Source organism: Lycium ferocissimum, chromosome 1 (assembly GCF_029784015.1).
Source record: "Lycium ferocissimum isolate CSIRO_LF1 chromosome 1, AGI_CSIRO_Lferr_CH_V1, whole genome shotgun sequence".
NCBI classification, from domain to species: domain Eukaryota; kingdom Viridiplantae; phylum Streptophyta; class Magnoliopsida; order Solanales; family Solanaceae; genus Lycium; species Lycium ferocissimum.
This window is the reverse complement of record NC_081342.1, coordinates 13,191,202-13,203,518: the sequence shown is the minus strand read 5'-3', so window position 1 is coordinate 13,203,518 and position 12,317 is coordinate 13,191,202.

Below are 12,317 nucleotides of genomic sequence, written 5' to 3'. Positions count from 1 at the left end.
ACTTTTGACTTTTCACGTTCTTTAAGAATTAATAAATGAAGTATATATTTTATCATAATATCCATATTTATTGGTGTATAGTCTCAATAGCCTCAGAAAATGATTTGAAAATGAGTAATTAATGTGAAGGGTAAAATAAGAAGAAGAAAAGTTTCTTTTTCTTGATATGTTAACGTGGACAAGTAAAAGTGAAGGGAGAGAGTGACTTTTATCCCCCGTTTTCCTTCTTTGTCAATACTTTACTTATTGTACTTTCCTTTGCAATCTCTGATTATTGTTTCTTTACATTTATAAAATGTATTACTTTATATTTTCATTTCGGAATTAAAATTTGGTGATTTACGATATAACATATATCTTTCTAATTTTGATTTCTTTGTAACAATTTTTTTTTTATCTATAATTGTTAATATAAAAAATTATAATATATTCTTTAATTAATTTAATAAAAATATTTTGCTTTTAAAAAATCCAATGTATGCAACAATACAGTTAGTTAATTGAAATGGATATCAACCAGTCGGTATACATATAATATATTAAAGAAATTAAAAGAAAAAATCTAGAATCAAAATATTATTTTCCCTCATAATCTTATTAATTTTCTTTTTCACATCGATGAACAACTTTCATTGTCATGACAATGAGAAAAAAGTCCGACTCTTTTCATCTCAAAGACTTAATTCCATCATATGTTTTTAATTTTTAAAATCTATTTTTTAATTATAACTAAAGTGATGGTATATAAAATACATTTTGTATATGTTGCTATATATAATAAGAATTAGAATGTTTTTAAAAGTTATTTTCAAAATACAAATCTTAAAGATTGGTTAGTTAAAGACTGGTTAATTAAAGTGAATAGACATGTTCGGCCCGTGCATTGCACGGGCATGTATTGCTAGTATTATATATAGAGCATTCCATGTTGTACCCATCTATTTCTATTATATTATATTATATTCTATATTTCTTTTCTATTATTTTATATTATACTACCCATCTATTTCTATTATATTATATTCTATTCTATATTTCTTTTCTATTATTTTATATTATATATAAGTGCCAAAGGAGGACCAACATAGCATTAACGAATTGTACATAGAGCATTCCATATTGTACCCATCTATTTCTATTATATTATATTATATTCTATATATATATATAATAGGTAATAGATTATTACCTATTGTATTGTCTGAAAAACTTGCTTTGGTCTCAGAGCAAGAAGATTTTTGGACCTAAACCTATATTTTAGACAACATTTTATGAGAAGACCATTTTCTGCTAGACTAAAAAGACGAACTGCTATACCTGTTTATAGACAAGATTATATGAGACAACATAGTTTTACTCGATACATAAGTTATAATTATCGTATGATATATTTCACCCAAAAAAGACTTACAAATCTTAGACAAACAAGAAAGTTTTTAACTGAATACAGTAGATACATAGACATAGTCCATCGCCTAGACTTACATAATAATATAACAATACTAAGTTTAAGAAATAATCTTAATTGGGAAATATTTTTCATCAACAACGAGATAGTTAGAGCTGAAGATCGTATTAGACATCTAGAGCAAAAAGTAAAATTTATCCCCTTAGGGTAATGCAAGATAATTATTTAAAGGTAAAACAAGAGCTAAAAAAACTATATCAGGAATATATCAGACTAAAGAGAATCAGTTAAGATTACAAGAATTAATAGATATAATATCAGGTTTAGAATATAAATTATTAGGATATATAAGATCTAGGAAATACTCTCAAAAAGGCACCTGTGAACGATTTAGGCCATATTAGTTATTTTTATGAGAACACTACCCTTTGTTAGACAAATAGCTATAAACCATTGGTATTTATATAGAGATATAGAGAAAAGAAGAGAATATAGAAAAGTCGAAAAAGCCCTAAGTTCATATTTACAGAAACTTTTTCGACAAATCCATATAATTTTACTAATAAAATACATACTTTAATTACAGGGGAAGATCCAAATAGTGAATTATTAGTACTACAAAGAAATGCGGTAATAAAATTAGAACAACTAAGTATAAGTAGTTGGTTTCATATTAAGAAATTTTTAAAACGATTATTTTTACTACTGTACTATTAGTGGAAATGCGTTTGATTAAGAATTAGGTAAAAAATTATTTAATAAACTACCAGGAGCCTTAGGAAGAGAAATAGAAGATAGATGGAATAAGAGCGACGGAGTAGTGCAGAATCCTAATCTAAAATGGTCTATAGAACATAGAATACAACATATAATGGATATACTACAAGAAAAATGTTCCCATATACGATACAAAAAACAAAATAAAACAAAATGAAATGAACTTTTGTAAAAGTGTGGTTTACACTACTCAAAGCTATGATAAAGACAGTTGTAAAAAGAAAAAGCATAAAAAATACGAACACATTATAATGAAAATTATCCTCAATATAATAGAAAGAAATATTATCTTAGAAAATCAAAGGTCTAGAAAACCTTATTTAGACAGAAATAGGCATGTAAGAAAATATCGAACAGAAAGGAGTTATAAAAATAAACTAGAATGCTTTACTTGTGGAAGTGTAGAACACTTAGCAAATACATGTCCAAAAAGAATAAATAATAAGACAAGAAATTCTCAACTAATTGAAGATTTTCAAGAAACATTAATAAATGTAGATGAATACATGTCAGATACGAAAAGTATATATTCTATAGTAAGTGTAGACATTGAAGAAAAAATCAAAACAGACTCGTCAGACTCAGAAGCAGAAGAATTAATCAATGAAATAGGATTAGAAAATCTAGACTTAGAAGCAATAGATAATTTAGCAAATATAGCGGAAGACTGTAACCATGAGTTCGAAAGAAATAAGGGATTGGATAGTAATGCATGTTTCTTTTGTAAATGGTATCCTAGTAGAGACAAAAGAGCTAAATGTAAAAATTGTTATATAGAAGGATGTACAATGTGTATAGAAAAAGAATTTAAAACAAAAATAAATAGAAAAGAAACCCATAAAAAAATTGAAGACCCGACTATTAATCTAATTAGAAACAAGAATAAATGAATTAGAAACTAAATTATGTAAACTAGAAAAAGGAAAACAAAGAGAAGTAGATAATGAATATGAAGAAACAAGATTATCGAATATACAACCAATAATGAGACCATTAAGAATAATACCAGAAGATTCTCAAGCTGAATTAATGAGTATAGAAGGTCATGAAGCATTAGTATGTAATGAAGATAAAAAATTAGGAACAATAAAAATACTTGCAAGAATTAAAATAGATGATTATGAGATAGAAACATTAGCATTAGTAGATTCGTGGTGCACGAAGTGCATAATAAATAAAAGAATAGTTCCACCTAATTTAATAAAAATTCTAGAAAAACCACATTAAAAATACAAATGGATGGAACACATAACATATATAGACATTATGTTCATAAGGCTTACATTAGCTTTATAAAAACATGTTCAGAATTTTACAAACCAAGCTATAAAATGGACAAGATATGGGTAAGAGACCTTAATATAAATGTAGATTTTGTCATAGGATTAGACTTTATGTTACATAATAATGGCAGCTGTATGATTACAAGAGATGGAGTAATTTTCTTAAAAAATATTACTCATACACCAGTACAAGTTCTTAAGACTGAAACTAAAATCCGTCATAAGAAGATCCCTACCACAAACCGAATCAACCTGCAAAAGAAAGAAGAGGGATGACAAAGTTTCTGTATTTATTATTTCTAAATTAATGAGTATAGAACTATACCAAAGTGATAGGGGGGTTATATTTTTTGTTTCAATAAAAAATATAAATATTGCTAGCAATATTGTGTGATTTTTTGCTAATATTTTAAATAATCCTACTCGGTACTCCCTCACCCCTTAATTCCTCTTATCATGTAGGTGGATTTCTTATTTTCTGCCTATTCTCCCAATTTTTACGTTGTTTTTTTTTTTTTAAACTCTGTTCAGTTATGAATCTTATTACATGATAGCAAAGACATGATCCACAAAGATGGAATTCAGTAATAGATCTTTGGAAAGAAATAGTAGTAGCAGACTATATAAAAACATATAATGATATAGACGCAGAAACAATGTATAAATATTTAGAAACTTTTTTAGGAGAATCAGTCAAAGCTTTATGGGAAGCTTATAAGGAAAATTTTCTAATGGAATTTCAACACTTAGTATCCATGGGAGCAAATCCATATAATTTTACTAATAAAATACATACTTTAATTACAGGAGAAGATCAAAATAGTGGATTATTAGTACTACAAAGCTTTATGAATCTTTTAAATTTCGATTTGTAAAATGCTGACAAAGAGAATTGATCATAGCTACAAAATGTTTAGCATCCTTTGGCATCTTTGTTGTCTGTCTATTACATATTCTGGTAATACTTTAAAAGTCCAATTTGATGGCGGAAAAGCTACTAGATTATTGGCTCCTAGCACGCCCAGCTCTGATACCAGAAGACATTGGTTGAAAACAATAAGCCTAGCAAGAAGACAAAATAAAAAAAAAAAGGTGATACAGAGAACAAAGATAGAAAGACATTTCAGAAAGGAAAATGAAAGGAAAAAGAAGCCAAAGACAATGACATTTGAAGACATTAGTGGCATCATCTTTCAGAAAGAAAAAGAAGACAAGACAAGGACATCTCAGAAAAAGAAGATCAGACTTTATTAAAGTAGCTTTAATAAAGTAATGGGACGGCTCAGCAAACGGACAAAATTATAAAGTATCTTTTGAAAAGTTTCACGTGACGATGAGACCCCAAGAGCACCCGGCTGAACTCAAAAGACGATTATTTTTACTACTGTACTATTAGTGGAAATGCGTTTGATCAAGAATTAGGTAAAAAATTATTTAATAAACTACCAGGAGCCTTAGGAAGAGAAATAGAAGATAGATGGAATAAGAGAGACGGAGTAGTGCAGAATCCTAATCTAAAATGGTCTATAGGACATAGAATACAACATATAACGGATATACTACAAGAAAAATGTACCCATATACACCAATTTTTTTTTTTAAACTCTGTTCAGTTATGAATCTCATTACACTGTTCATCTCTTTCTCTTAATCTTGGTTCTTAATATCCCTCTTCTTTAACCACACCCCGGTTACCACGGCCAACATCGTCCCTTATCATTTGGACATTAAAACGGCCTTTCAAACACCTAGAAATTTACAGGTTAATCCATCGAGTATATTAAGAAATTAAGAGAATAACCATATAATAAGAGTAATAGATTCATAATAATAAGTAAGTAATTACTCAAACATTATCGACATAATATTTTAATTAAACATAGAATAATTTACATAGTAGGGAGATTAGTACAGAAAACATAGATAAAAACTTACATGACTTGAAGATGGAGAGAGGTTTTCCTTTCGGGGAACCCGAAAACTACTTCACACTAATAGAAAATTACTTGAAGGCTTAATACTATTTTACAAGGAAGTTATATTACAAAAGGTTTTACTGGAAAAAGGAGTTGGGGCATTGTGAAAGGGAAGAGGAATATGGAGAGGTTTTTTGAGAGAAGTGTCAGAAGTTCTCTTTTTCTCAATGATTTGCTTCTCCACAAACGCTGCTATTTATAGGAGTCTGGCGAACTTCGGCCGCGGACTTCAAATTTGTGAAGAATCTTTTGAGTTCAGCCGGGTGCTCTTGGGGCCCCATCGTCAGGTGAAACTTTTCAAAAGATACTTTATAATTTTGTCCGTTTGCTGAGCTGTCCCATTACTTTATTAAAGTTACTTTAATAAAGTCTGGTCTTCTTTTTCTGAGATGTCCTTGTCAGATTTCCACCAAAAGTCTTCCTTTTCTAATTTCATTGTCTTGTCTTCTTTTTTCTTTCTAAAAGATGATGCCACTAAAGTCTTCAAATGTCATTGTCTTTGGCTTCTTTTCCTTTCATTTTCCTTTCTGAAATGTCTTTCTATCTTTGTTCTCTGTATCACCTTTTTTTATTTTGTCTTCTTGCTAGGCTTATTGTTTTCAACCAATGTCTTCAACCGTCTCTTTTTACTTAGGTTCTATTATTTTCTCCATTAACTGATCTAAGCATCTAGATTGTGTAGAGCAATTGAATCAAAACTCATGCCTGAGTCTACATCATTTGGATCTTGAGAGTCTTGAAATGCACTGTCCTGGAAATTAATATCATCTCCTTCGAAATCTGAACTATGGACTGGTGACATCCCTTGACTTGGAGATAATTCTGGACTAGGATTTTTAACTATATGTTTATCTTGTTCTTTTGTCTGGAAAAAATTTTCTAGTGTCTTTTTTTCTATATTTTCTATTTTTTCATTCTTTTTCTTTTTTGCAAGTATGCTTTTCTTTGTAGAAGTTGCTCGTTGCGCAAGTGTCTTTGGTAGTCTCCGTCTTGTTTGGAGAGATGAACATCCTTCATCTTCACTTTTTGGCAAAGTGATAGCCATCAACGGATTTGATGAGTCTTTACCTGCTACCGTTTGAACCGGACTAGCTGTATCCTTACCCGATACAGTGGGTCTGACTGCATTCATTGGGGAATGCACACCCGTCTCATCCATTTTTATCGGAGATGGAGAGCTCTGCGATTGCACTAACTCGAACTTAACTGCTTGTAGTCTTTGTTCTAATGTCTTCATTTGATCCAAGAGTTTCATTTTTTCTTGAACCAATGTCTCTTTCTACTGGTTTAATCTCTTGACCACTTCAGTCATAGTAGAACAATGATCACAAAAAATTATCTTGTCTGTGTCTTTTTGTACATTGTACTGAAGGATTTTGTCTGGATTTTATCTAAGAGCTGGAGAAATATAGTAATTTGGACCCAACATTCCTCTAGCATAGTCTAATGCCTCAATAAAATCATTAAATCATTTAAAAAGAGGTTTTCTTATATCTTTAATAGAGGCTACAACTTCTAGCCAAGTTTGAAAAACACCATTAGTTTTACCATGCACTACAACATAAAATTTAAATTTTTTGTCTAAATTTCGATCTGTAAAATACTGACAAAGAGAATTTATAGTAGCGACAAAATGTTTAGCATCCTTTCTATTATGTGAGATCCATAGATTATCTACTAAGCATCTTTGTTGTCTGTCTATTACATATTCTGGTAATACTTTAAAAGTCCAATTTGATGGCGGAAAAGCTACTAGATTATTGGCTCCGAATTGTATTCTTTCCATAGTATTTCTCTCTAATAAAGATGTAGGTCTAAAATGAAGGTTACCTAATACTGTCTATCTGTATGTGTCTTGAGTTGAGGCTATGTCTTTCCCCTTGTCTGCTGTATGAGAACTGGAAGGTCTCATGCTGTTCAAATAGAAAATCGGAAGCAAGAATCTTTAGTCTACTTAATTGGTCTGCTAAATTATTATCTTTTCCTTTTATATGTTCAAATTTTAAATTATAAATTGAAATGGTATCTAAGAAATTTAGCCATCGTCTTCTACTACTATTTTTATCATTTGTCTTTTGATAGAATTTAACTATAGCTTCGCAGTCTGTTTTAACTAGTATTTCTAGTTTATTTAGGATATGTAGTCTAAAACTATTTAGTCTATATATTACAGCTAAAATCTCTACATCTATACTACTCATATTTCCTTTTTCTTTATACTTACCACTTTGATAAGCACATATCTTTTCTTCATTTTTATTACTGTATTCATTGGGTTTTGCTTTTAGTACTGCTCCCCATCCTTCAAAACTACCGTCTGTTTCTATAATTAAATAGTCTGTTTCTAGAGGCATGTTTAAATCGGGAATGTTTTTTTATTTTTTCTTTAATTTTTTGTACTAATTTAATGTCTTCATTATTAAAGTGTTTTTGACCATTAGATCCAGTCTTTGAATATAATGGTCCTGCTATTTTTCCTAAATCTTTTATAAAATTTCTAGCATAATTGACTATTCCTAAAAAAAATTGTAATTCTTTAACATTGTCTAACTTATCTGGCATTTCTAAAGCTTTTTTGGCTATATGAGGTTATAACTTTATTTTACCCTCTCCTAGTACTACTCCTAAAAAGTTTATATAATTTTTACATAATTTCATTTTTTTCTTACTAATTATTATTCCATTTTCTACAAATAGTCTAAATACCGTTTGTAGGTGTCCTAAGTGTTCTTTAATATCTCTACTAAATACTAGTATATCATCTACATATACTAATACAAACCTTTTGTATTCTCCAAATATACTATCCATTTTTCTTTGAAAAATTGGCGGAGCTGTCTTTAATCCAAATGGCATTACTAACCATTCGAAATGTCCTTCAGGACAGGTGAATGCAGTCCATTCTATACTTTCTTCATGCATTCGTACCTGCCAATATCCTGATTTACAATCAAATTTACTAAATATTTTCTTTCCTTGTATTCTATTTATTAATTCTGTTTTGTCTGGTAACTTATATCCATCTGTCCTAGTATTATCATTAAGTCTTTTATAGTTTATTACCATTCTCGCTTTTCCTCTTACTATTTCGCTATGATTTCTTACTATAAATGCTGCAGATCCATGTTTAGAAGTAGATCTCCGTATTACTCCTAAATCCAATAGTTCTTTTATTTGTACTTTAAAATCTTCTACATCTTGATTTGTTGCTTCAATCGAAGTCGTTTAATTATATAGTCTGGATTTATTATATCTAATTTACATACAATCCTATTATTTTTCCAATGTTTTAATGGTTTTTCTCCTATAATTTCTATTTCATCTAGTATTTTTATTATACTAACTAGGTCTTTCTGATTCTTTATTACTCCTATTCTTTCTATTCCCGTTTTAAAATTATATAACTCTGTTTCTATATCTATTAAAGTATAATTTTTTTCTAACGAATCCTCTTCTCCTAGAATTTCTTCTTCTTCTAGAGTTAAATTTTTAATTTCTGGCTTCTCTTTACAACATGTATTATTTTCTTGACACTCTTTATAATAACTATCTTCTTTCTTTTGCGGTTGATTCGGTACGTTCTTCTTATGACGGATTCTAGTTTCGATCTTAAGAACTTGTCTTGGTGTATGAGTAATATTTTTTAAGAAAATTACTCCATCTCTTGTAATCATACGTACGCCATTATTATGTAACATAAAGTCTAATCCTATGACAAAATCTACATTTATATTAAGGTCTCTTACCCATATCTTGTCCATTTTATAGCTTGGTTTGTAAAATTCTGAACATGTATTTATAAAGCTAATGTAGGCCTTATGAACATAATGTCTATATATGTTATGTGTTCCATCCATTTGCATGGCTGCAACTGGTTTTTCTAGAATTTTTATTAAATTAGGTGGAACTATTCTTTTATTTATTATGCATTTCGTGCACCCTGAATCTAGGGGTGGGCGTTCGGTTGTTCGGTTCGGTTTTTTCAAAGTTCGGTTCGGTATTTCGGTTTCGGTTTTTTTAAAGTGGAAGATCAGTTCTATTGTTTTGAAGTTTGGTTCGGTTCGGTTTCGGTTTTCTAATTCGGTTTTTTGGCATTGGTTAAGCAATAGCCACCCGTTACTAAATGATTCATGTTCATAAAGGAATTTTTATCCGGCCCGGCAAGAAATAAGAAGATACATGAATAAGAAGAAGAATACCAAGAATAAGAAGAAGCCCGGACTGCCAAGAAATAAGAAGAAGAAGAACAAGAAATTTCGCATCAAAGAAGCAAAGAATCCAAGAAATTTACCGCAAGAAGCAGCCACCAAAAGTAGCAGAGAACCAAGAGTACTAGCAAGAAGAGAACCAAGCAGAAATTTCGCAATGGGTAGGCAACCAAAGAATCCACTGAGGCCGCAAGCCGAAGAAGCTAAGAAATTACAGAAGAAGAAATACTCAAAGAACTAGCGAAGAAGAAGAATTCAAGAACTAGCCGCAAGAAGAAGCTTTACCAGAACGAGAAACGAGCAGCCACCAGCAGCCGCGATGGTAGGCAACCAAGAATTGCAGTTGTACCACCACTATAATGTTCCAATCATTTGGGTTCCATGAAAGGGTAGTTCACTTCTCTAAAACACGATATAGCGACTCATGCTATAGATAAGCGTTTCAAAGGTTCATCTTAACCGAAACTGATCACTGCGATGTTTAATTAGAAAATATAACCTAACTGATGGGCACAAACAGCAGAAAACCGAGGATATAGTAAAGAATCAAAACTTCGTGTCTCAACTCTCATCAAGAGCCATTTTCTCTTTACGAATCCCCAAAAATTCAATTTGAGGAACAACTTTACATGCAGAGACTATCATTAAATCATTAGGTACGCTATCGCCTGAAATCCAAAACTTAATCTAGTTTCATCCGCCATCTATAAAAAATTAAAAAAGAGAAGAAACTATAAGATAAAGCTCTATAACAAGAGGGAGAGCAACTCAACAAGCACTCGACGAACCAAGCAAAAAGCAACAAATATGCAAGAAATTATCCTAAGTCCTAACCCATGATAATTTAAGAAAATTTAACAAATACAAAAAATACCACAACAAATGCGAAAAAAATACCATAGCATTTTTACAAACTTAGATATTGACATACCCATTTCTCTACGATATATTGAGGGAATTTATTGAGATTACAAACTTGGGGAAATTGTCACTACCATCTTGTACAAGTTAAAACTTGGGGGAATTGAAATTTCGTTTGAATAAGAAATTAAGAATGTAAAGACAACTGGTTTGTGGGAGCTAAAAATGAGAAATTATAAGAAGGAAATAAAATTACCTTAAGTTTGTGGGAGTAGAAACGCAACCATTTTCTGTGTCACCGTGGAAGTTCGGCGTTGATTGTGGAAGAATCAAGAAGAAGAGCAGTGCCAGCAGTGAGCACCGAGCAGCGAGGCGTGAAGACTGAAGAGAAGCACTGAAGGTTTGATTTCTGAATTCTGAAGGAGTGGACTAGGGCTTGGATAATTAAATGGGCAATTCACAGAATTGCCCTTCTTTTGGGGTGGTCTTTAAATTTTGCCCCTCATATTTGAAATCTTTAAAATTTGCCCTTGGCTAACACCCATAGGTTCATGTTCGAACCCACGCGTAGTCAAAATTTTAAAAAAAAATTCGCAAGGCAAGTTTAAATTTCGCTATGCGGACTCGGCATATTTTTGTTAAGGAATTATCAAAGTTATGCGGACCCGGCATACTTATGCCTTATGTAGGCGTACTTGGCATAAGTATGCGGTCCGCATAACTTTGATAATTCCTTCACAAAGTTATGCCGGGTCCGGCATAAAAATTTGCCCATTAAAAAAATGCCCCCACCGCATAACTTTGATCATAACTTTGCGAGGAACACAATCTTTGCTTTGCTTGGTTAGTCACCATGTATCTTTCCGTATCTGTTGAATGTTATAATCTTTCATACCATCTCTACCGGGTCTTCTCATCAAGGGTAGAACATATTTTCGTGATCCCGTAGGTAACGTTTGATGTTTTTCAATGAGAAGTCAATGCAACATCTCGGCTTTGATGGAATTTATGGGATTGATTCACCTTGATTCTTTGTTATAGAAAGGTTCATCTGCTTTGAACGACATTGAGATGGACAACCTCTTGATGTGTAGCTGAAACTGTGACTTTGGACCAACTTGAAAACCCCTTTATAATTACCAAAGTTATGCCGGACCCGGCATATTTTTGTTAAGGAATTATCAAAGTTATCACGGACCGGCATACTTATGCTGTATGGGAAGACTTGGCATAAGTATGCCGGGTCCGGCATAACTTGATAATTCCTTCTGATAAAGTTATGCCGGGTCCGGCATAAAAGTTTGCCCATTAAAAATATGCCCCCACCGGCATAACTTTGATCATAACTTTGTGAGGAACACAATGCTGCTGCTTTGCTTGGTTAGTCACCATGTATCTTTCCTGTATCTGTTGAATGTTATAATCTTTCATACCACTGCTCCTCTGGGTCTTCTCATCAAGGGTAGAACATATTGCACTGTGATCCTGAGGTAATCTGGTTTGATGTTTTTCAATGAGAAGTCAATGCAACATCTCCTTTGATGGAATTTATGGGATTGATTCACCTTCATTTTGTTATAGAAAGGTTCATCTCTTTTGAACGACATTGAGATGGACAACCTCTTGATGTGTAGCTGAACCGTGACTTTGGACCAACTTGAAAACCCCTTTATAATTACCAAAGTTATGCCGGACCCGCATACTTTTGTTAAGGAATTACAAATTTTATGCGGACCGGCATACTCATGCCTTGTGGGCATTACATAAGTATATTAACTTTGATAATTCCTTCACAAAGTTATCT